This window comes from Diachasma alloeum, unplaced genomic scaffold (genome assembly GCF_001412515.2).
Source record: "Diachasma alloeum isolate Michigan unplaced genomic scaffold, Dall2.0 Dall_scaffold_00271, whole genome shotgun sequence".
Classification (NCBI taxonomy): Eukaryota; Metazoa; Arthropoda; class Insecta; order Hymenoptera; family Braconidae; genus Diachasma; species Diachasma alloeum.
In genome coordinates this window covers 565183-589031 of record NW_021680410.1, presented here as the reverse complement: position 1 = coordinate 589031, position 23849 = coordinate 565183, and the positions used below count along the sequence as shown (strand labels likewise).

The 23849-nt window shown below is 37.0% G+C and overlaps 1 protein-coding gene across 1 annotated transcript in view; it reads left to right on the top strand.

Annotated features, from left to right (window-relative positions):
• Positions 1–23849, top strand: part of LOC107037826 — a 113099-nt gene that overhangs the window by 44418 nt on the left and 44832 nt on the right. Inside the window, exon 2 of the mRNA XM_015256590.1 lies at positions 15151–15196. The gene's annotated coding sequence lies outside the window, so the exon portion shown is untranslated. The remainder of the gene's footprint in view (positions 1–15150; positions 15197–23849) is intronic.

Below are 23849 nucleotides of genomic sequence, written 5' to 3'. Positions count from 1 at the left end.
TTTCTCTCTTTTTCGACCGGCTTTATTCGTCTCGTCTCATTTTTGTCATTGTCTCGAATGACTCTTCTCGTCTCGTCTCATTATCAGGAAACCATTCTCTCGTCTCGTTTCGTATTAAAATACGAGAGCAATTTCTTCTCTCGTGTCGTCGAGAATTGTCTCGTCTTGTCTGGCCTTATCTCGTCTCTATAATCCAATTTGCACGGAAAAAAACACAGAGTGGCAGAGAGGGGAAGGCTCTCTCGACCTTTGTCTCGTCATGTCTCTCGTCTCGTTTGTCTCGTCTCGTCTCGTCATGTCTCTCGTCTCGTTTGTCTCGTCTCCTCTCGTCATGTCTCTCGTCTCGTTTGTCTCATCTCGTCTCGTCATGTCTCTCGTTTCGTTTGTCTCGTCTCGTCTCGTCATGTCTCTCGTCTCGTTTGTCTCGTCTCCTCTCATCATGTCTCTCGTCTCGCTTGTCTCATCTCGTCTCGTTTGTCTCGTCTCGTCTCGTCATGTCTCTCGTCTCGTCTCGTTTCTCTCGCGTCTCGCGGTATCCCTAAATATATTTTTCCTCCGAAAAATGTCAATCGCAAACTAATCAAACAAAACTGTCTAACCGTGCAATACAAGAGTGATCCCATGAATATTTGCCGCCGAAAGATGTAGATAATGTCACAATAAACCCCTTGAATACTGGAGATGGAGTGAAAAGATAGACCGAGTAAAATATAGATATTGTATCGTTCGTAAAATTAACTCGCAATGTCACAAATGAAAGAACGCTAAAATGCCTCTAACGTTAGTATGCAGTCTGATGACGCAAGATTCTGGCTCCTCGGGATTTGCAAGATGTGCTGAAAGAGACGGGCTCTCACAAAGCTCTCAGAAAGAGAGTGGTTCAATTGAGTAGTGGTTTTATGTGGCATGGAGTGAACGAGGCAATGCTATGATGAAGACTAGGTGCAATTACTTGTTGGAGGAGAATATTCGTGAGCATCTGGGACTGAGACAGCAGCTCCACATAGGCTTTCTCCAATCTGTGCAGCCATGTACACTTTCATCTGGAATCATGAGTGACGTCATTACTAAGACAAGGGGACTCGTATTATGGAATTCAAATACGTTCACGAGAATTCTACGATTAAATTAAATTCGATAACCATTTGAATTCACATGTTTATAGAACATTTCCCGGGAATGCAGATTGTATGGCCGATTGAAAAGTGGAATATCCTGTTGATAATCCAATACTGGAGTTAAATATCGGAGGTAGAACGTTCAAATGTACTCGGGATGTGTATCTTGGTAGTTTGAAATGGGCTTTAAGTTATTCACTTGGAATTGTTTGAATCGTTCTTGGGAATTGGAGAATTTTTGAATAATTATACGGGAATGTTTATGTGCTTCTGAATAACAAAAAAAGTTACATTTCTAGATTTTAATGAAATTTAACAAACCAAATTTTTAAACAGGAAAATGATAAACTTCCACTTATTTGAATTCCTATCCTATTTACTAAAGATGAAAAAAAAGGGAAGTTGTTTTATAGCGAAACAAGCAGCTACTGCGGCTTCTGATATCTCGAAACTGCCTGACCGCTAATCCTCAATTCTGATTGGTCAATGAGTCACGTGAAGTAGTCCTATTTACTAAGATGAAAGAAACGTGAAGTTGTTTTATATCGAAATATCTCGAAACTCTCTGACCGCTAATCCTCAGTGCTGATTGGTCGATGAGTGACGTGAAGTAGTCGCTGAAAAAAATCCCCGGTATTTTCAAATTTTTCTGCGTCATATTTTTCATTTTTTCATGTGTGAAGTTTATCTTTATATCAAAACATATCTAAATTGCCTAATTATTGATCATGAAAAAAAAAATGGATTTCTAATTTTTTTCAACTCACAATTATTCTTCACTTCCCAATTTTTAATTTTTTCATATTTATCGAAAGCAAAAATTATCAATTTTTGCTTCTCAGATTTTCATACATAAATTCTAAACTCTACAAAATTCATGAAAATTCTTCGGTTTCCCAAATAATTCGAGAAAAATCTTTGAAGATCTACGGTTATCTGGAAAACTGTGAAATTTTCCGAAGAATTCAAGAAATTTTTTCAGTTTTCTGGGAAATTAATTCATAACCCGCCCCTCATTTTTCAACAATTACAGATTTTAATCAGATTATTTTAAAAAGTAACAAAAAAAGAATTAATCGAAGATTAAAAATTAGTCATTGATGTTTCATTCTCTTAATTCTCTTTAAGTCATTATTAATAATTATAAAACATCTAGGAGTATATGAAGTTTCATAAATTCGATTCCTTCATTTTCACAACGAAAGCGCGCGCACACGCCTATTTCCAATAAAAACATGAATATTAAGTAACAAATTACACTGAATTGTACACCAATTAACAATTCTAGAATATATTCATCCGAACGTTACTGGTTTCTATTAGTTTTCATGGAATGATTGAACTGAAATTTACAGTTTGCATTAAAAATTCCTTGAAATTTCCGTGAAAATCTCACTTTTGAAATTCAACGAGATTTCAAAACATGAATTCTAAACTCACTGCAACTATTAAACATCACATCTTGATGACAATTGGAAAAATCTTCCCCTGAATGTTCATTATTTTCCCAATTTTCAATCCTTTTTATCGTCATATCGATCTCAAAATGGCGTTTGATTTTTCCACAATATTTTTTATTTTCAATGACGATAAATTTTCCAACAATTTACACGAGAATTCTGGTGATGGTGCTCTCACGTAATTTTTCATACCGTGAGTCACCGTTAGAGACCCAAGGGAGCTGGGTAATAAAAATAATCGGTTATACGTCGGATTGCGGAGAATAAAAAATGAACGAAATTCCCCAATCTTCGGACAAATCTCACTTTACGAGCTTTTTGTGTTTCAATTCTGAAAGGGAGTTTTATGATCCTCGTAACCCGGAACTCTCGGTGCATCGTATTCAGTCGGGAAAAACACGAGTAAAAAATAAATGAATAAATAAACATTATGAGTAAAAATAGATGAAGAATATTTATATAATGTCGAGTTGAAGTTCACGGGGTGAAGTGGGATTACAATAGGTAAGGCCCGGGTCAAAGGACCAATGATTCTTCCCTCTCACCTCGGACATTCACAGCTACTTTTTTATCGGCTTATCTTCACCGAACAATGTCAATTGGAGGAACGGTACGAAAGGACTATGTGGGATAAGCCTCGATGCTTGACAATATTTTCTTGGCTCCGGTGTTTCTCCTCTCCCTGTGGATACTCTGGTCCTTTTTTCCGTACACATAACACAGATCCTCGGAGAGGTCTCAACGATGGCGCCAAGGAGATCGGGTTGCGTCATTGTCCGCTAGTCCACGACGCGGAACGCGGAGCGAGGGAAGCAAACTGCTAAGAGCGCTCACATCGGCTTCCCCTGCTATATATCCCTCAGACATTTGCATAATCTCGGCTTGAATCAAACACGAGTTGAGGGAAAAGAAATTAAGGAGAATTGAGGGAGGGAGAAGGAGAGCGATGGTACACGGAGAAAATTATTTGGTGAATTTCAACAACTAGTTGGTGAAATTTAAGAACTATTTAATTAGAATTCAGAAAAATATTTTTACATTTTATTCGGTGACTGTTAAATTTTCAATAAATCTTCGGCGATTTATTTGATGCGTCAAATTTAACAAGGAATTGTAGATTATTGCGAAAATATATTCTAGGGGAGACATTGATCGATTGTCATGATATAAATGATTGCGGGATTGTTTCCAAATGTATATATACCCTCATCATTTATTTTGGTAGTTGAAATTCAGTAGCGAAGCGGTAAACCGAGTCAAGTCGATTTTGTCTATTGACCAGTTTTTGACGAATATCTCGGAATCTAAAAGAGATAGAAAATTTTTTGTTAAGACATTTTTTGTAGAGCCACTTGAGGGTTATAAAAAAGTTCGTGCGAAAAATTTTGCTATCTCTTTTAGATTCCGAGATATTCATCAAAATTTGGCCAAAAGTCAAAATCGACTTAACCCGGTTTACCGATTCGCTACTGAATTGATTGAATGAAATTGAAAAATCTTTTCTGTATTTTAATTATCTAGTTGTTAAATGTCATCAACTAGTTGTTGAAAAAATGAATTACCAACTAGTTGGTGAAATTTAACAACTATTTAATTAGAATTCAGAAAAAGATTTTTCCATTTCATTCGGTGACTGTTACATTTTCAATAAATGTTCGGCGATTTATTTGATGCGTCAAATTTAACAAGGAATTGTAGATTATTGCGAAAATATATTCTAGGGGAGACATTGATCGATTGTCATGATATAAATGATTGCGGGATTGTTTCCAAATGTATATATACCCTCATCATTTATTTTGGTAGTTGAAATTCAGTAGCGAAGCGGTAAACCGAGTCAAGTCGATTTTGTCTATTGACCAGTTTTTGACGAATATCTCGGAATCTAAAAGAGATAGAAAATTTTTTGTTAAGACATTTTTTGTAGAGCCACTTGAGGGTTATAAAAAAGTTCGTGCGAAAAATTTTGCTATCTCTTTTAGATTCCGAGATATTCATCAAAATTTGGCCAAAAGTCAAAATCGACTTAACCCGGTTTACCGCTTCGCTACTGAATTGATTGAATGAAATTGAAAAATCTTTTCTGTATTTTAATTATCTAGTTGTTAAATGTCATCAACTAGATGGTGAAAACTAACTTTTCTAACGTTAAAAAAAATTAATCGCAATAGTCTCGGCAGAAATGAATAAACTCATTTTTCCTTATACACGGGCTCTTATGAGATTTATGTTCAAATTGATAATTCACCTATTAGAAGACTCTAAAAATAGAAATAAAAACAGAAGGTAATGTGTAAAATCATACTGAATCCAACGGCGAGAGAAAAATCTGGGGTAGCCGGGCAAAAAGAGGAAATATTTGAATGATTCTATCCCACATAAGCCCATGTTAGCGCATGCATTCGGTGCATTTTGTCTGTTTCATTTCTAAATAATGAACATGGGTTGGTGGATTGAAATTTGTATCAAAGTAAAGAGAATATCTTCATCTTTCAGTTAAAAAAAAATTTTTTTTTAGTACTTGCGATTTTGGATAAACATCCTTAACCGTGTATTCAGCGTTTGCTCTCCAAACTTCAACAATTTTATTCAACACAAAAATTTGGACTGCACTTGGGCTCTCTGTCTCCGTTCCCCGCTCACAATTTGAATAATATTTCCCTCCAAAATGAGAGTAACAATAATACCAAGAATTCACGATGCATATCACATGTACAATAACTAACGACCTGTTGTGTCTCATCCCGTCGTCCCACTATTTCGTCTCTACCTGAAATAATGGTCTCTTTACCACAAACAAAAAAAAAAAGCACTCCATTGTTCCCGTGATAGGCCCCAACCAGCGATTCATCCCTCGAAAAGAATATCAACGATAATAATAAACTAGTTAAATATATTACGATGTCGTTGGCACGAACCTTGAAAATCATTGGGGCAGTGGATGATATGTGCGAAAGTGACGTCGAAAGTGCGTTTAGCAGTCATGCGTGAGCAGCGGAGCATCGCGAGTCAGTCCAAGACCGACGGAAAAAATATACGCTCGTTTCCCCCCCATAGGATTAGATACACCACAGAGTTTCATACATATTCTCTGAGGGCAGTCTCGCGTGGAGAACGTCCGTGGAGGAAAATGAAGAATTAACTGTGTTGTACTGTACATACCCATCATGACCTCTACCTTGATCGCCATGCGTCATGAAATTCATTGCGAGAAGCAGCCAACTTCATTTGCATTTCAATATTTTTTACTATTTTTACCCTTTCAGTTCTCACTGCACTCCAATCTCTCTGGATGAGGAGGGGAATGTAGGCAGAACAATTGTGGAATGCAAGTGAAAACAGAAATCGTGCACTGATAGAGCGGATTAGTTATTGTTAACAAATGGATTTTGGTTGGAGATTAGGGTCTATTCGGTCTCACGAAATGTTCATTCGAGTGCCAAGTGAATTTGAAAAAAGATTCAAAAAAAATTTTTTCTTTCCCTCCATCAGTGGAGAAATATGTATTCATCCATCCGACGAAATTTCAAACCCGCAACCGGAACTAGACATCGAGAAAATAAATGCGGAAAATCCTCTATTTCGCGTGACGAACCTCGAGAAAGCATGGGATCAAATGGGTACGGCGGGTTGAAATATCTCTCTTATTCACCCCGGTACCCCATTGTTTTTTGTCGCCATCACATTGAACATATCATTCCCCATATCTTCAAATTTTTTCAAATTTTTCTTGAGTTCCTAGGGGGTTGAAACGTTCAATTTAATCAAAACTCTAAGAGGCCGTGTATAAGACTGATTTTGTTTATTTAATTTCTCGATATCCATAAGTTCTAAAATTTTAAAATTGTCACCTATGTTCACCATCGGTCTAATACTATTAATTTAAAAAATTATAACTTTGTTGGTGAATGTCAATTTTCAAGGCCATCGCCAAATTCACTTGGCACGCTTAATAGTTAACGAATGTATATTTGAGGAACCTTTTTTGACTCGACTTTCGCCATTCAAGTGAACCATTAACTATTAACGAATATTCATTTGGTCATATTCAACTCTACCATTCGTTAATAGTTAACGAATCTCGTTTGGAATAAGTGAATCATTCTATCAGTGTGGAATTGAAAATTTTTAATTTACTTGAATTTTTAATAAGAACATTAATTCTTCTCATAAATTCATTCAAGCGTTCTTAATATTTCCAGAAAACTCCAACTTCTCAGCCATTAACGGACATTAAAACGATTTTATGTCATCAACGACATAAAATAGCGTACATCACATGGCGATAAAAGCATTATCTGGCGAATGTGGCTTTATAATCCGAGCCGAAGGCGAGAATCCTTTTATCGCCTAATGACATAATATACTATTATTAATCACTCGAATTTATAAAAAATAGTCAGAACAGCATGGTTTAGGTTTGTTATGCTTTTTAACTCCAGTTGGGAAATAAGTTCTCTGAATTTTCAATCTATTGTAAATTCAATTGTATGTGATGTTCAATTTTCACGATGAGTTTGAAAACTCAAGCTTTCGTTGAAAAATCAATGATTCTTTAACATGAAAAATCTAATTTAAAATTTTTTAAATGACTGAGAAATTTGGTGAACGTGTTCATTTGGAATTGAATTCAAACTTATAACATTGAAAATTCAGATGACATTGCGACTGAAATTTCAAACAATGTAGACACCGATAATCATCGGAGAAGTGTTAGGAAAACAGTGTCCGATGAAGCTCGGTCGATGGACGGCCGTATCGCACAGCAAAAACGAATGTCGGAATTTCACAATCTTTTGCAGACATTTTCCAGCCACTAAAAAACGTCTGAATAAAATGAAAATTTGTCTGAATTTCAAACATGAATTAAGATGATTGGGGACCCGTTCGTCTGAAATCCAGACACATTTTCATTTTATTCAGACGTTTTTTAGTGTCTGAAAAATGTCTACAAAAGGTGTGTTCAGATTCAGACATTCGTTTTTGCTGTGTAGTTATAGTGTAATTTCGAAGAATTTCGTCACTAAAAATTCAACATTTTTCAATGAATTGAAAATTCAAGTAAGTTGTGAAATTTCATATTTATTTCCCCCAAAATTTAACGAAATTATAAATGAATATAAAAATTCACTCCTAACTAATAACTTTATGAAAACATCAATGGAAACTACAAATTTCAGTTCAATTATTCCATGAAATTTAATAGAATTCAGAGAAATTGAGATAAATAATCCTTTCTCATAAATAAATATTGGAAGCTAAACTTTCCAAAACCTTTTTTTTCAATGAATGTTCTGTCTAATAGAATTTTGAATATGCACATTTTGTTATGCTGAAAAAACGATTATTTTAGAGTGTAAAATAGATCGTTGATAAATTATTTATTTGAAAAATCATAATCTGGCCATTTGATTTGTTGTTTGGAGACCCGTTCGTCTAAAATCCAGACACATTGTCATTTTATTGCGACGTTTTTTAGTGTCTGAAAAATGTCTACAAATGTCACCACGAGAGTTTGTACGAGGGGGCAGCTCCTGGGGTAAAATGCGACACGGTTGAAGAGGAAATCTGCCCGTAAAACCGCAAATATATAAAAACTCGAATAGGGTATACATGACAAGAAAAATTTTTTTTTTTAAAGTAATAATGTGTAAACAATGCATTTCACGTAAGATTTCAAACAATTGCACGTAAAACCCGAATTATCCCTCTAATCTCAAAATAGATAAAATGTACAGTAGAATAAATAGTTGAGAGTAAATTCAGCGATGTTTGTCGTCCTTATCCAGGTTCAGTATAATACGATGTGTAAGGTATTTGTACATCAGAGTGCTTTGCAACGGTTCTCCAGCTCTTCCGAGAATAAGAGGCGCCAATTTCAAAGCCAAGAGGTGGCATGCAACCAGGCGCAAGGTCAACGCATCGTGAGATATCCGTTGCCCGTCAACGCATAATTATTCATCGAGTTGTTTCCGGTGCGTCTGAGCGTCGCCTGTGTTCTTCAGCTCTCACATGAGACCGAGTTTTTCTGTCTCTACTCCTTCGGTACACAATCATTCAAATAAAAGGCTGAATGGGCCTCCACACCTCTACCACTAATATTTCACACTCAGGCTGATGCCTCAAAAAATTGATGCGGGTTTATGCGGATGCTCGACTATTTTGTGATTGAAGCGTGTCGATTAATTCTTTGAGTTGTCAGAAAAATATGGGTCAAGCCGATTTAGACTGTTGACCAGTTTTTGACGAATATCTTGGAATCTAAAAGAGATAAAAAAAAATTTCTCATGACCTTTTTTATAACCCTCAATTGGCTCTGTAAAAAAGATCATGAGAAAAATTTTGCTGTATCTCTTAGATTCCGAGATAATCATAAAAAATTAGCCAAAAGTCAACATCGACTTGACCCGGTTTACCCCTTCGCTATTCCGCTTCGAATAAAGTTAGTGACTTTCAAGGCAAATTCCTACAGGGTTGGGAAGAAATTGAAATTTCATGAACATTTTGCTAGCAATTATGAAAAGACTGATATTGCATTCAATTTACGATGAAAGACCGCACTGTTATAGATTTTTTGACATTTTTTTTATTTTATTGCATCCAAACTATTGGTTTATTCTGCGTTTTTGTCATTTTGTTACGTTGAATTTAATTTAGGGAAAAATGGTTATGAAATTTCATAACCATTTGAAAGTTTTGAGTAGAATTCACAGAAATTTATGGGTTATCCGTGGAAGTGAGATGGAAATTTAACAACTCGATTGAATTTTCAGTGGAACATAAAACGTAAGAAACAAAATGACATGAATTTACAATTTTTCCCTGAAGTTTCCTGATTTTTACGCATTTTCGCAGAAGAATTGAACTGAAAAATCAAGTATTTTATTGATTTCCAGATCATTTGAACTGAAAATCAATGGAATATTTGATTTTTCAACGACAAGATTTCCTGAAATTTCAGTGGAACTTGAACGGGATAAAAATTTCCGGAATTCGGCGCGGCAAATTCGGACAAAAATTTTCAACAGTGCACATGAAATTTAACCCATTGCCGGCGGAGAGTCGCGAATCGTCTCGGTGTGAAGGCAGTGGGGGGGTCGCCAGTGTGTTAGTGCGCCATAAGAAAACTACGGCGGCGCACGCACACTACTACAAAATAGTGGAAAGTGGGGAACCGTGATCCACGGCAATGGGTTAAAGTATGGAAATTTTCGATTGAATACGGTTATTCAGCATCAACATGGGATAAATTTCACGGATATGTTCACTCGACATTTCTCATTCTTCTCCTAATTCGTCTGTCCCCTTCGGTACACAATCATTCAAATAAAGGATTGAATGGACCTCATTTGCACACACCACTGCCAGTAATATTTCACACTCAGGCTGGTGCCTGAAAAAATTGATACGAGTTTATGCTCATGTTGTACTATTTTATGATCGAGGCGTGTCTACTATCCGCCGAGAGAATCTTACGATTAGAGATGTATCTCGATGGCGTTGATGAGTACCCGTCAGGTTACTTTGTTGGCGCGACGTCTAGACGCATTTGCTAAATGCGATGGGAATATGATAATCGTTGGTGATTAATTATACCATCAACGGGCTCTAATCTCTCGAAGGGCGAATCAAGGGCTCTCCCAACCCCGTGACAAGCGGATTCATAAATTCAGAGGGGAGAAAACTATTTTTAGAAGAATATTTCACGGGCTTTAAGCGCTCACTTTCACGTTGGCACTCATAAATTTCTGGATTATTTATAATAGAAAGTGAATACGAGAGTATGTAATGAGAATGTTAATGAAGAAGTGCGAAGCTCTTAATGTCAACGGGTATATTATACTTTTTTTTTTCATTAATTTGATTATTTTTGTGGCCGAAAAATTCCAAATTATTCTTCTATAATGAGTAGTTGGAGTTTTTTCTGTGGGATTTATGCCGTGTTAGAAAGAATAATTGGAATTTCATGGATAGTCGATATTCGATTTACAGAAAGTACACGAAATTTCAAGTATCGGGTAGAATTCAGTAGCGAAGTGGTAAACCGATTTAAGTGGACTCATCTCCCAGTTAAGTCTTTGAGAAATATTTCCGAATCTAACGGAGATAGCGAAATTTTCGTAATTACATTTGTTATAGCTCTCAACCGGCTGTACAAAAAAGGTTTCAACAAAAATTTTGCCATCTCCTTTAGATTCCGAGATATTTATGAAAAACTGGTCAATAGTCAAAATTGACTTATACCGTTTTACCACTTCGCTACTGAATTCAAGTAAATTCCAGTGGTTGTAAGGAGAAACCAGGCTAAAGTGTTTCAACTGTCTTGAGTTTCCGAGTAAAGATGAATAGTACTAAAATTCCGCCAAAATTTCATGAAAAAAACAATGGAAACTAAAAATTTCAATTCAATTATTTTATGAAAATTAATAGAAATCAGGAAAATTAATTGAAAATTCAGTGTAAAAGTCTGAAAAAAATTCTTTACACGATACTTACTCATCCTTACAGTATACTCTTAAACAATCTACAATATTTCTTTAGAATTGTGAAAAAAACACTATTCATTTCTTTGTAATTTCCTTCATTAAACAAAAATAGATATGAAAAATTCATAATTGATTCTGAATATTCATGTTTTGTTTGACAATTCAAGTGAGTTGTGGAACTCACAGATTCCTGCTGTTAAAAAATCTGGAATGCCTGTAAAATTTGAAAGTTAGGTAAAGAAAAGTCAGTTCAATATGAGAAATTTCATTGAATCTTGATGAAATTTGAAGTTTCATGATTTTTTTCCTCCTGAATCGCAGCCAACGCCATTCTCCCGACAATAACTAGTCAACTGTCCACGGAATTAAAATCTTTCAACAGTGATTGGATTAAAATTCCTTGAAGTTTCAATTAATATAAAATCATGACATCATGAGAAAAACCAACAAAATACGTTAGTTTTCGATTATGAGATGGTCTGAAATTCCCTCGGCAATGCCAGTCGTTGAAAATTCGCGGAATCACAGAACAATCCTCAACTTTTCCCTGAAATGTCACCATGGAAGCCCTCAGATCCATGTAAATGAGGGGGAGGGAGACACACAAAGTCTATAGTTAGAGGACATACAGTCATGTGGTTGGTGCACACGCAGGGTCATCGACACACGACGCACATACGGGAGAATTCCCGGCGCGGCTAACCCCGACCTAGAGAGTGACGAGTCCACGTTCCTTCCGCGTCGTTAGCCAGCGAAACCGGAATGTCACGTCATTTCACGTAATGATCCGTATACGTACATACATTTTGTGCGATTGAAAATTTTCAATATTCTCATTTCCCCGGTACCAGCTGTCCCGCTCCGCTCTACCATTCCTCATTTCGATGCCAGTGTCGTTAATTACGCGGGTTTAATGGATTTCAAGGTGTGTACGTGTTGCTATTCTCCAAGTTGCCCAATTTTAATATGTAATCTGGGTGAGAGGTTTCCAGGGCCCAACAAAAAACCTCAATTTATCCGGTGGACATGTGTCAGGTTCAATTCTGTAATATATTCTGCCTACGCATTGTTCACAATCTTCGGTGGCACGAAAATAGGCTCGACTAGAGCCAATGGTTCTATTCAATTTCATACTGATTTCCAGGGCGATACACATGGGTGTGTTTACTTTCACTGTGCAGCCTGTGTTATCATCAATTTCAGGATGCGGAGGCACTTGATTTCGTGAACGCTGTTTGGTAAACGCAATCCTCATAAATCGAATTTAATGCCAGTCTTTGGAAAATTACTGGTCAATTGTCCGTGAAATTTCAATTTTTTTCTCACAGTTACTTATTTTCAAGGCAAATCTACAACACTGGTGGAAAATAATTCAGTACATTGAGAGATAAACGATAAAGTTCTCAAACAAGTCTTACTTGTGCGAAGAAAATAGTTTTTTGAAAATTATCAAAAAAGGCTTTTTTGTGCCAAACATGCAGAGAGTGCGCCGGAATGAAAAATTTTTGTCGCAAAAATTGATTTAATAGTTTAAAAAAAATTGCTTTGTCTGTACACGCAAGAAATGTCATTTCTAGCACTACACTGATAGAACGGATTAGTTATTGTTAACGAATGGATTTTGGTTGGAGGTTAGGATCTATTCGGTCTCATCAAATGTTCATTCGTTAATAGTTAACGAATATTCATTTGGTCATATTCAACTCTACCATTCGTTAATAGTTAACGAATCTCGTTTGGAATAAATGAATCATTCTATCAGTGTACTCCTTCGTTATTCGATACTCCCATACGTATTTTGCTCCCGAAAAATCTTTGTTTTATGCGAAACAAGGGATAGTAGTTTTTCGTTTCGCTGTCTAATAATCACAGACAAGAAATGAACCCTTAAATGAAACAATAATAATGATATGATAGCAATCTTGTAACTTAGGGATAAAATATTTGTTGATAAATTTTCCTCTATATGAGATATTTTCATTCTGAAAAGGCACCGTCTGGTGTGAATTATCCGCCTCTTGAGCCAAATATTTTGTTGCTGTCGAAAGCAGAACAATTATTCATGTTTGAGACTTTCAAATTCGAATCAAACAAATTCTTTTTTGGCAATTTTCAACTAGCGATTTTGTTGGCCCAAGCAAGACTTGTTTGACAACGTGTTTGGTTTTCTCTCAGTGTACCGGAGTGGTAAAACGGTACAAGTCCATTTTGACTATTGGCCAGTTTTCAATGAATATCTCGGAATTTAAGGAAGATTGAACCGCTTCACCACTTGGCTACTGAATTGATAAATTTCAGGTATGGAAATACGATGGAAATTTCAAACTATTTTGAATTTTCGATTGAATATGATTAGTCAGTATCAACATGAGCCAAATTGTTGACGAATTAAATATTTGTGAATATGTTCTCTTGACTTTAGTCTTACAATTTTTCTGGCCCCTTCGGTACACAATCACTCAAATAAAAGGTCGAATGGATCTCACATGCACACACCACTGCCAGTAATATTTCACACTTGAGCTGATGCCTGGAAAAATCCACATGAGTTTATGCTGATGCTAGACTGTTTTATGATCGAGGCGTGTCTAGTAATTCTTTCTACTGCTAAAAAAATGGGAATTTTATTGAATTTTCAGTGAAATCTGAAAGTTCGTAATTTGTTTCCCCCCATAAATCGAATTTCATGTCAGTCTCTTGAAAATTACTAGTAAACTGGCCATGAAATTGCATTTTTTTTTCTCACAGTCCAGTTTTCAGAGCAGAGTTACTGATTTTCAAGATGAATCTTCTACAGTATTGGAAAACAAATGAAATTTCATGAACAGTTTGGTAGCAATTATCAAAAGAATGGCATTGAATGCAATTCAGAATAAAAGACCTTATGAAATTTCAGGTACGGAAATCCAACGGAAATTTAACAAATTATTTGAATTTTTGATTGTACATGATTATTCAGTATCAGCAGTGTTGCGCGAGTTGAATTGTCAAAGAATTTTAAATTTATGTTCAGGAGCCAATGATTCTACTTAATTTTATCAAGATTTCAAGCGCAATACACAGTGATGCCGCGAGACGAGACGAGAAGATACAGTTTCTCGTCTCGTCTCGTCTCATTGTCAGGAAACCATTCCATTGTCTCGTCTCGTCCGGTCTCGCCTTGTCTTGCCTCTCGTTTCTCTCGTTCTCGTCTCGTCTCTTTTCTGTCATTGTCTCGAATGACTCGTCTCGTCTCGTCTCATCTCGTCTCATCTCGCCTTGTCTCGCCTTTCATTTCTCTCGTTCTTGTCCCGTCTGTTTTCTGTCATTGTCTCGAATGACTCTTCTCTTCTCGTCTCGCCTTGTCTCGCCTCTCGTTTCTCTCGTTCTCGTCTCGTCTGTTTTTTGTCATTGTCTCGAATGACTCTTCTCGTCTCGTCATGTCTCTCGTCTCATTTGTCTCGCCTCGTCTCGCCTTTCATTTCTCTCGTTCTCGTCTCGTCTGTTTTCTGTCATTGTCTCGAATGACTCTTCTCGTCTCGTCTCATCTCGCCTTGTCTCGCCTTTCAATTCTCCCGTTCTTGTCCCGTCTGTTTTCTGTAATTGTCTCGAATGACTCTTCTCTTCTCGTCTCGCCTCTCGTTTTTCTCGTTCTCGTCTCGTCTGTTTTTTGTCATTGTCTCGAATGACTCTTCTCGTCTCGTCATGTCTCTCGTCTCGTTTGTCTCGTTTGTCTCGTCTCGTCTCGCCTTGTCTCGACTCTCATTTCTCTCGTTCTTCTCTCGTCTGTTTTCTGTCATTGTCTCGAATGACTCTTCTCGTCTCGTTTGTCTCGCCTCGTCTCGTTTCTCTCCGCGTCTCGCGGCATCACTAGCAATATACATGGATGTGTTTACTTTCACTATGCAGCCCATGTTATCATCAATTTCAGCGTGCATTTGGTAGACTCGATCTCCTCGCACCTCATTAGCATATAATCACCGAGCGCAGGCCTCGATACTCCGTACATGTACGGCAGGAAAAATTCCTCACCTTTTTGGTGAATAATATTCCCCCATGCAGATTCCAATTTTCATTATCTCAATCTTATTTTTTTTTATGTTGCAGGTCCTCGAGGATCCGATCAGCGTACAAAATTACAGAGCCCTCGAACGTAAGTTTTGCTTTCATACGCGCCGGAATATTTTTTCGTGCACGTTTTTTCAGTCCCTTCCCTTTCGCTTTTTTCGTTCATATTAATTGTCAGAGATTCAGCGGTGGCCCGCACGTATACATACAATTTTATGGTTAACGACCGTTTCTCGTGAGATTTATGTTCTCACGGAAGAGGAGAGTAACAGAGAGTGGGATGGCAGCGGCGGGGGGAGGGAGGGGGGAGTGCTCAGTAATTTTATTAAAGTGGTGTATGAGCTGCTACTGGGCATATGCCATTTTCTTCCTCCCCTGTCCACAAGTATATAAAAGTTGAAACCGCAGTTGAGTTTAATTACTTTCTAAATTGCGAAGAAATGCGAGTCGTTGATGGACTACACGTCCCGTTCTGTGATTGACTCATTTGTTATATTAATTTATATCAAAGGGAAAACCATTCTGCAGTGTTGAAAATTTTTGACTGAAATTTGTAGTTCAATTATTCGAAGAAAATTGAATAATAACATAAATATTCATGTTGTTATTTAAAATTCAAATAAGTTGAGAAATTTTCGTCTCTCTCCCCTTCAAAATTTGGATTTACATTGAATTTTCAGTAAAATCTCAAATTTCATGATTTTGGGTCTCATAAATCGAATTTCATTCTTTTTTCCATACTGTAGCTTTCAGAATAGAGTGAGAAAAATTGAGAAAAATTTGAAAGTTCATGAAGAATTTGGCAGTCATTGTCGAAATTAGAAACGTTGGGAAATTTCAAGTTTCAAGTAGATTTTAGATACGTGAAATTCATAAATTTCAAGAATAAAAAAACTTTCTCATTCTTCTTGTAATGTTCCTTCAATCATTACACCACAATTGACAGTTATCATTTATTTTTCTATGAAATTACACAGAATACGTAAATTTTCCATGACTAAACTCTGTGCTTACCAGAATTCGAAACGAAACATTAAAAAAGTTACTTTTGCCCGAGACTAACCTTCCGTCCTCAGTGGTAATTCAAATCTCCAACAAAACACCGTCTCCCATGGGCGCAAAATAGTTCTGACCTTCAAGAACATCAACTTTTTCATCTAACGATATTCCGAGGATTTTCGTTTCTATTTATAGACGAAACCACGTACCTAATAAGGGATATTACCAACGTATACCTTCGATAAATTCACCTTGTCCGATAATATATGCATTTAAATTCGAGGGAATCAACATCAGGGGTATGAGCATACTCTCGCCGTGAACATGATGGTTGGATAGTATACAGCATAAATTCTTAATAGAGATGCGGATGGTGGTGAGGCTGTGTTGACGATCTCTCCAGTGTCTAATTAACCAGATAACGGATGTGAATATCGAACAATAATGCCATCGTGATGATCATCAGGTCATAGTTTCTCGCCTAAACGCGTCATCACTGACGCCTCATACTAGAAGATTAACTTCCTCCAAGATTACGACTCATATTGCATTTAAAACGCGGTGGAGAATTATTTTTTATGGAGGAAGATTATACTTTGATTTAATCTTAACACTTGATTATTTGAGGGGCTCTTCACCATCAGTTCTATTCTCCTGGGTGTGTCACGAGCCTTCAGAATGATTTAGGATCGTCGAATGCATGTGCATTCATGGGTGGATGAACTCCGGAGGAAAGAAATGATAGACGAGACAGTGAGAGAACAAATAACGCAGACAGAAAAGCATAATGAGGTGGAAATTATTCCGAGGGCGTGGTCCACCTGGGGGATTATTAATTAGCCGATGTTTCGGTTGACAACGGCCAAATTTATCAGCATAAACTCATTTTTTTTTTCAATTTTTAAACCTAGTCTGGTCGCATGCGGAGGAACTCATCAATTCGGCCGTGTCGCGGGGACATGGCGCAGATTATTCCGGCGGAGAGGTTGCCGAATTCACTGTAGTTGGAGTGAGCGCGTTTAGCGAGTTGTCGGCAACATCGCATAACGCGCGTTGCATTTATCTATGTTCCTTATGACGCGCAAACATTCCAAACTCTTCCTAATATGAAAAAAATTATTCGTTTTGTAGAGAATAATTTTTTTCCAACGGATAACGGATATGAATACGGGAAAAAAAATAGTTTTGTGGGGAATAATTTTTTCCGCGTAAATTTAGAAATTATGTGATGAAAAAAAATGATCGCAATTTTCCAAATTCTTGAGTTGTTGAATGAGGAGTTACAGTGAGAGAAAAATCGACATAATGTCACAGAAATCATTTCTTGTGTGAAAAACATCGCATTCATATTTAATCAATTTATGATAGGTTCATGATTCACTGAATCTAAGCTTTCAATATTTTTAGTCATTTTCTCATCTTCTGATACGAAAAAACTGATTTTTTGTGGCCAGAAATTCTCACTTTATCATATGTTCATGTTCAAGCACAGATCGGGATCAATCATTACTTTAGTAATATTATAAAAAATTGCACTTTACATTAATTTAGATTTATTTATCGTAATTGAAATTTGAAAAATAACATGATGATTGATAATTTAATTTCTCAATTATTGGTTGATAAAATAATTCGCTATTGGAATATTTAAGTTGATGATTGATGAAATAATTAGGAATTTGAAAATTAAATTGATGGTTATTTTTAAAATAAAAAAATTGGTGAGTAATATTAACAATTGACTTATTCCAAATTTAAATGTAATTCACAATTTCGATTATGCCGATGTCTGCGTTCATGTCATGAACATTTCACTGAAATCTGACGTTGTCTGACACATTATTCGGAATTCTTCGCCCAAGAAACTTATCCTCAAGAGATATTTGGCACAGGGAATTAGTTTTGTGATATTATGACGATATTTCTCTCAGTGCAAATTCATTTTTGCAAGTTCTACGCCACTGGGAATTCACTAAGATCGAATCCCTCTCTTGAATGATGAAAAGACCGTCGGGACCAGTTGATTAGCAGATAAAAATCCGGACGCGAAGAGATATGTGGGTGTGGGTGTTTCATCAAATATCTCCGGGTCTTCCCTCATCAAAAATCTTCTCGGCCTCAGTGCATGTCTGCGGAACTTCTGCATCGTATTACCGGAGGCACTTGAATCACTCTTTTTTTTCCAATGTTTTCGTTTTATTTTCGTTTTATTCAGCCTACCTGGCCCCGCCCAACTTCGCGTAGCCGGAAATTTTCGGCGCGGTCAGCGTCCACGATTATAAGGAATCTGGCCTTCGTCACTTCATCTGAGGTTTTATCCCTCGGGCTGTGGTTGTATCGAACTAAATCCTAAAATGATTATTCAGGTCAGAAAAACATCAGAAATCAATTTTGATTTCACATATTTCTTTATTTTCGGTTTTTTAAATGAAATCTTCATCACGTGAGGTCTTCAGATTGCATTTTGCAATAAATTAGCTCTTCACACTTTCTCGATATTTTTCTCAATTAATTGTTGATGAATTATTCATGAACAATGGGGTGATCTTGAAAAATTGCAGTTTTTCAATCTTTCCATGAATTTTCCGCTGGTTTTTTAAATATTTTATAATTACAGAGTCACATTAAATCCGATTGAAATTCCATTTTTTTGCGGCAGATAGACGAGGATTCTGAACTTATTAAAAAATTACGCCACATTTTCTCTCAATTGCAAATCCAAAAAAATATTCATTACAGTTGACTTGAAATTTACAGTTTCCATTGATTTGTCCAGAAAATTCTGAATGTCCAACGACAAAATTCCTTGAAATTCCAGTGGAACTTTAATACGCCACAAATTTCCAAGAAGTCTGGCCCAAAATACAGCCAACAATTTTCAATACTGCGACCTGTGGTAAATGGCTCAAATAAAAACTACAACATTTCACTACAAATGTTGAAAAGGATTCCAGCGAAAAGGGAAAAAAATCATCTCCGTCTAAACTACATACCCCCTCCTACATTGTTGGAGTGTGCGTGCTCGCCAAAGCGAAGAGACTCCACGAAAAAAAATGGCCTCACCCATTGGCGTATACACTTACCACCGTCTCGAGTTCTACGACCGCGTTTCGGAACCAATACAATCCCACAATATTCACAACCCCGTGAATATTGTGCACATGAGCTGGCACTTTGCAGTGGTAGTGGTTGTGCATGCGGTGCTGCCCGGGCGCGTCCTTGGTCCGTGTCAGTGGCATAGCCCATACAGGGCCTGTTCAAGGTCGAGGCTCACTTGCCGAGGCTCAACGAAACTAACCGAGAGCACGAAAGAAGAAGTCCTGGCTTATACCACAGGCTCGTCGTCGCTTCAACTCGAGACTTCTCCTCGCTCCTCCGTTTCTCTCCTTTTTGCCAATCTTTTTTACTCAATCATGCTTCTGATCGTTGGAACCATCCCAAGAGTTGTCACCCTATACTCGTGGGGGCCACCACCACCTTCTTCGTACTTCACATCTCGTCTCCATTCTTCTCTCGATCAATCATTTCTTTTCATTCTTTCGTTTTCACGTAGAATTCATCACTTTTCGTTTACATTTCATTTTTGTTAATTTTTGCCACCGAATGGAAGCATTGCAATCCTGCAAATTTAAAGTAGCTCTACCCTTACGGTAAATTCAAAGATTACACTGATAGAATGATTCATTTATTCCAAACGAGATTCGTTAACTATTAACGAATGTTAGAGTTGAATATGACCAAATGAATATTCGTTGATAGTTAACGAAATGGTTCACTTGAATGGCGAACCACCTTCTTCGTACTTCACATCTCGTCTCCATTCTTCTCTCGATCAATCATTTCTTTTCATTCTTTCGTTTTCACGTAGAATTCATCACTTTTCGTTTACATTCAACTTTTATTAATTTTTGCCACCGAATGGAACCATTGTAATCGTGCAAATTTAAAGTAGCTCTACCCTTACGGTAAATTCAAAGATTACACTGATAGAATGATTCATTTATTCCAAACGAGATTCGTTAACTATTAACGAATGGTAGAGTTGAATATGACCAAATGAATATTTGTTGATAGTTAACGAATGATTCACTTGAATGGCGAAAGTCAAGTCAAACAAGGCTCCTCAAATGTACATTCGTTAACTATTAACGAATGAATATTTGGTGGGACCGAATAGACCCTAACCTCCAACTAAAATCCATTCGTTAACAATAACTAATCCGTTCTATCAGTGTATCGAAAACTGCAAAAAAATTGCAGAAAACTCGATTAGATTCGGAATTCTAATTTTTTTAATTATCAATTTATTATTGTTTTGGTTTTTCAAAGAAGAAATGTTTAAAAATCACGATTTAACGCAGTGTCTTATGTGAAAATCAACATTTTTTTTTTTCATTAAATGTGAAAAAATCAAGAATTTTTTTGACACAAAAAATAATCCACCGTTTTGCAAACAAGTTTTATTGTTTATTTATAAGAGGGAAATGTTTGAAAAAAAAAACAATATTTTCAATTCGAAATTTTCTGACATTCAGGTAAGAACTGCATTCAACCTTTCAATGTTGTAAATTTGAATCGTTCAGACTTCAGGTCAATGATTCATCAAAAAATGATAAAAATAGGGAAAATTGAGAACTTAGAACATGTGCGGGTGAACAGTTCATCATGTGCAGTGCATCCATATGTTTTGTCGACTAACACTGGTTGGTTCAGTGGAGAGTTCTTGGTGCTCTATGTAAAATTGAGTAGAATGAGATCGAGCGCTGTTGCTACAGGCTTTCGCAAAACCCCCAACGTGTGTTCGTGCTCAAGGACTTGTTTTGCTAGAAGCGGTATACGTGCGGGTTCCTTCACTCGTTTTCTTGGCGATCGTAACACGGGTAGGACAAGTCTTTGCTGATTCGCCAGGGGGATCTCGCCATCATCGATCATTTCTCATCAGTTGACTTCTTTTTACACGTGCACTAGTCTCTGTTCTTACAGTGCCTAAAAATACTCTGCATTGTGAGGGACGGCTTGATTAGCCGGGAGTTTCCCCATATTTGTATTTATTACAGGGAACCCGTGGCAATGATGATGATGATGGTGATGATGATGATGATGATGATGATGATGATGATAAGCAAATTGGCCAGAAGTTCCAATTGATTGAAAATTCAAGAATATATTTCACGAGAATTTTCGGAATTTCTATTCATGTTCGAGGATGAATTTAACTGAAATTTCAATGGAATTATAATACGATGAGAATTTTCAAAAAGAGTGAAATAAAATAAAATTTCAGAATTAAGTTGAAGTTTCAAAAAAAAAAAACGAATCATCAATTAATCAAAAATCTCAGATAGTGATGCCGCGAGACGCGAGAGAAACGGGACGAGACGAGACGAACGAAATGAGAGGTATGACGAGACGAGACGAGAAGAGACATTCGAGACAATGACAGAAACGAGACGAGACGAGAAAAGCCGGTTGAGAATGAGAGAAACGAGAGGCGAGACGAGAAACATGACGAGACGATTCATTTGAGACAATGACAGATACGAGATGAGACGAGAAAAGCCGGGCGAGAACGAGAGAAACGAGAGGCGAGACGAGAGTCGAGAGGGTGAGAGAGAGTCTTCCCCTCTCTGCCCCTCTGTGTATTTTTTTCCCGTGCAAATTGGATTACAGAGACGAGATAAGGCGAGACGAGAAGAGACAAGATGAGACGAGACCAGACGAGACGAGACGAGACAACACGAGACGAGAGAATCTCTCAATTCTCGACGAGACGAGACGACACGAGACAAGAAGATGCAGTTTCCCGTCTCGTCTCGTGGCATCACTGATCTCAGAATAAGTTCGTCCAAATTGTTTGAATTTTCACTGGAAAATTCAACTAAAATCTGCACTTTTTCATAATCTTACGACAAACTCAATGAAATCTGATTTTTTTAATGACGAAACTTTCCGAAATTTCAGTCTAAATATCATTCATTAATTTTCGGGATTTCACACGGAAAATTCAGATGAATTTTCCAACCGTGTATTCATACTCTCGCTCTACTATTCTCCAGCAATTCTAGAAGAGAAAGTCAACAGTCCCGAGATCGCAAGTGAACTCTGCATCCCCCCCCCCCCCCCCCNATTCCGATAGCACCGTTGTTATCAATGGCTACCGCCCACCTAAATCCCCCGAATTACCCTCCACAATTCGTTAAACCCTCCAGTTGTCCCGATACTCAATAATTATCTTTTCCCCTCCCCTCACCGGTGAGGTACCAAGTAGAAACATAAATACTGAGGACAGACTTTATGATGCGCAGAGAGACGTAGCTTATGTAGCCAACCTACCCGTAACTAAATGTCGGTGTGTCCCAGGGCCCACTCGCCCCAGTGGAAAAGAAGGTGGAATAGTGCATAAAAGTAAGACCTTGGTGTTGGCTCCGACACGCGTATATTACCCGAGCCAAGCAACACATCCCGCACTAGCTCACGTATGGACCCCGTGGATAATCGATTCGATCGTAAAATACGCTCCTTAGACTATCTGCGATCATGCTTGCTTTGCTTTTTCAAAATCTCCGCCTCATTCTCGTATATCATTGAGAAATCGAATTTCTCAATTCGATTGATCACCAAATCAGATATGACTGTCTGCGATTGGTCAAACTGAATCAAATGATTTTAGTTCTTTTATAAAAGATTGTTTATACTAGTTTGTGTCGACGTTGGAAAGAAAACTGCTAGAACCAGTGCTCTCTCTTCTAAGTCGTTTGTGCACTGACAAAATCAAAGGTTTTCAAGAGTAAATATCTTGCATTAAGAAAGTGAAAACTTTTGTCAAGTAATTTCGTGCTTGTCCTAAAGACGAGGATTTCTTGATGACAAGAGAGCGATTTCTCGAACCAAGTAAAATTGAATTAATTCATGTGATAGTTTTTTAGCCTCAATTCTAAAATATTTTAATGCAAAAACCACTTTAATTGATTTGGGAACTCGTTTTCTTGATATGAAGAAATTGTCCTCTTCTTTTGGACAAGTATACAATTTCTTGGCGTAAGATTTTTCTTTCTTAGTGTGAGATATTGTGCGCTTGGTAATTTTCAAACCCACGAATTTCTTGATACAAGTGAAGAAGTACTTCTCAAAAAGTACTTGTTTTCTCAGCGTGTCTCCAAATTAAATTTATTTTTACACTGATAGAACGGATTAGTTATTGTTAACGAATGGATTTTGGTTGGAGGTCAGGGTTTATTCGGTCCCACCAAATGTTCATTCGTTAATAGTTAACGAATGTATATTTGAGGAGCCTTGTTTGACTTGACTTTCGCCATTCAAGTGAACCATTCGTTAACTATTAACGAATATTCATTTGGTCATATTCAACTCTACCATTCGTTAATAGTTAACGAATCTCGTTTGGAATAAATGAATCATTCTATCAGTGTAGAGTCTCAGGGTAAGGCATGAAGACATACACTTCAGGCATTCTAGATATCTTACTCGAGGATTTTTTGGTTCAAACTTATAATGACCGATTTGTTTTTCCGAATACCTCATTGATTTTTCCTCAACTCTCCTGAAAAAGTTCCGTTTTTGCACTTATCGTACACTGAGAGAAAAACGACAAAGTTCTCAAACAAGTCTTACTTGCGCCAAGAAAATAGTCTTTTGAAAATCATCAAAAAAGGATTTTTTGTACCAAACATGCAGAGAGTGCGCCGGAATGAAAAATTTTTGTCGCAAAAATAGATTTA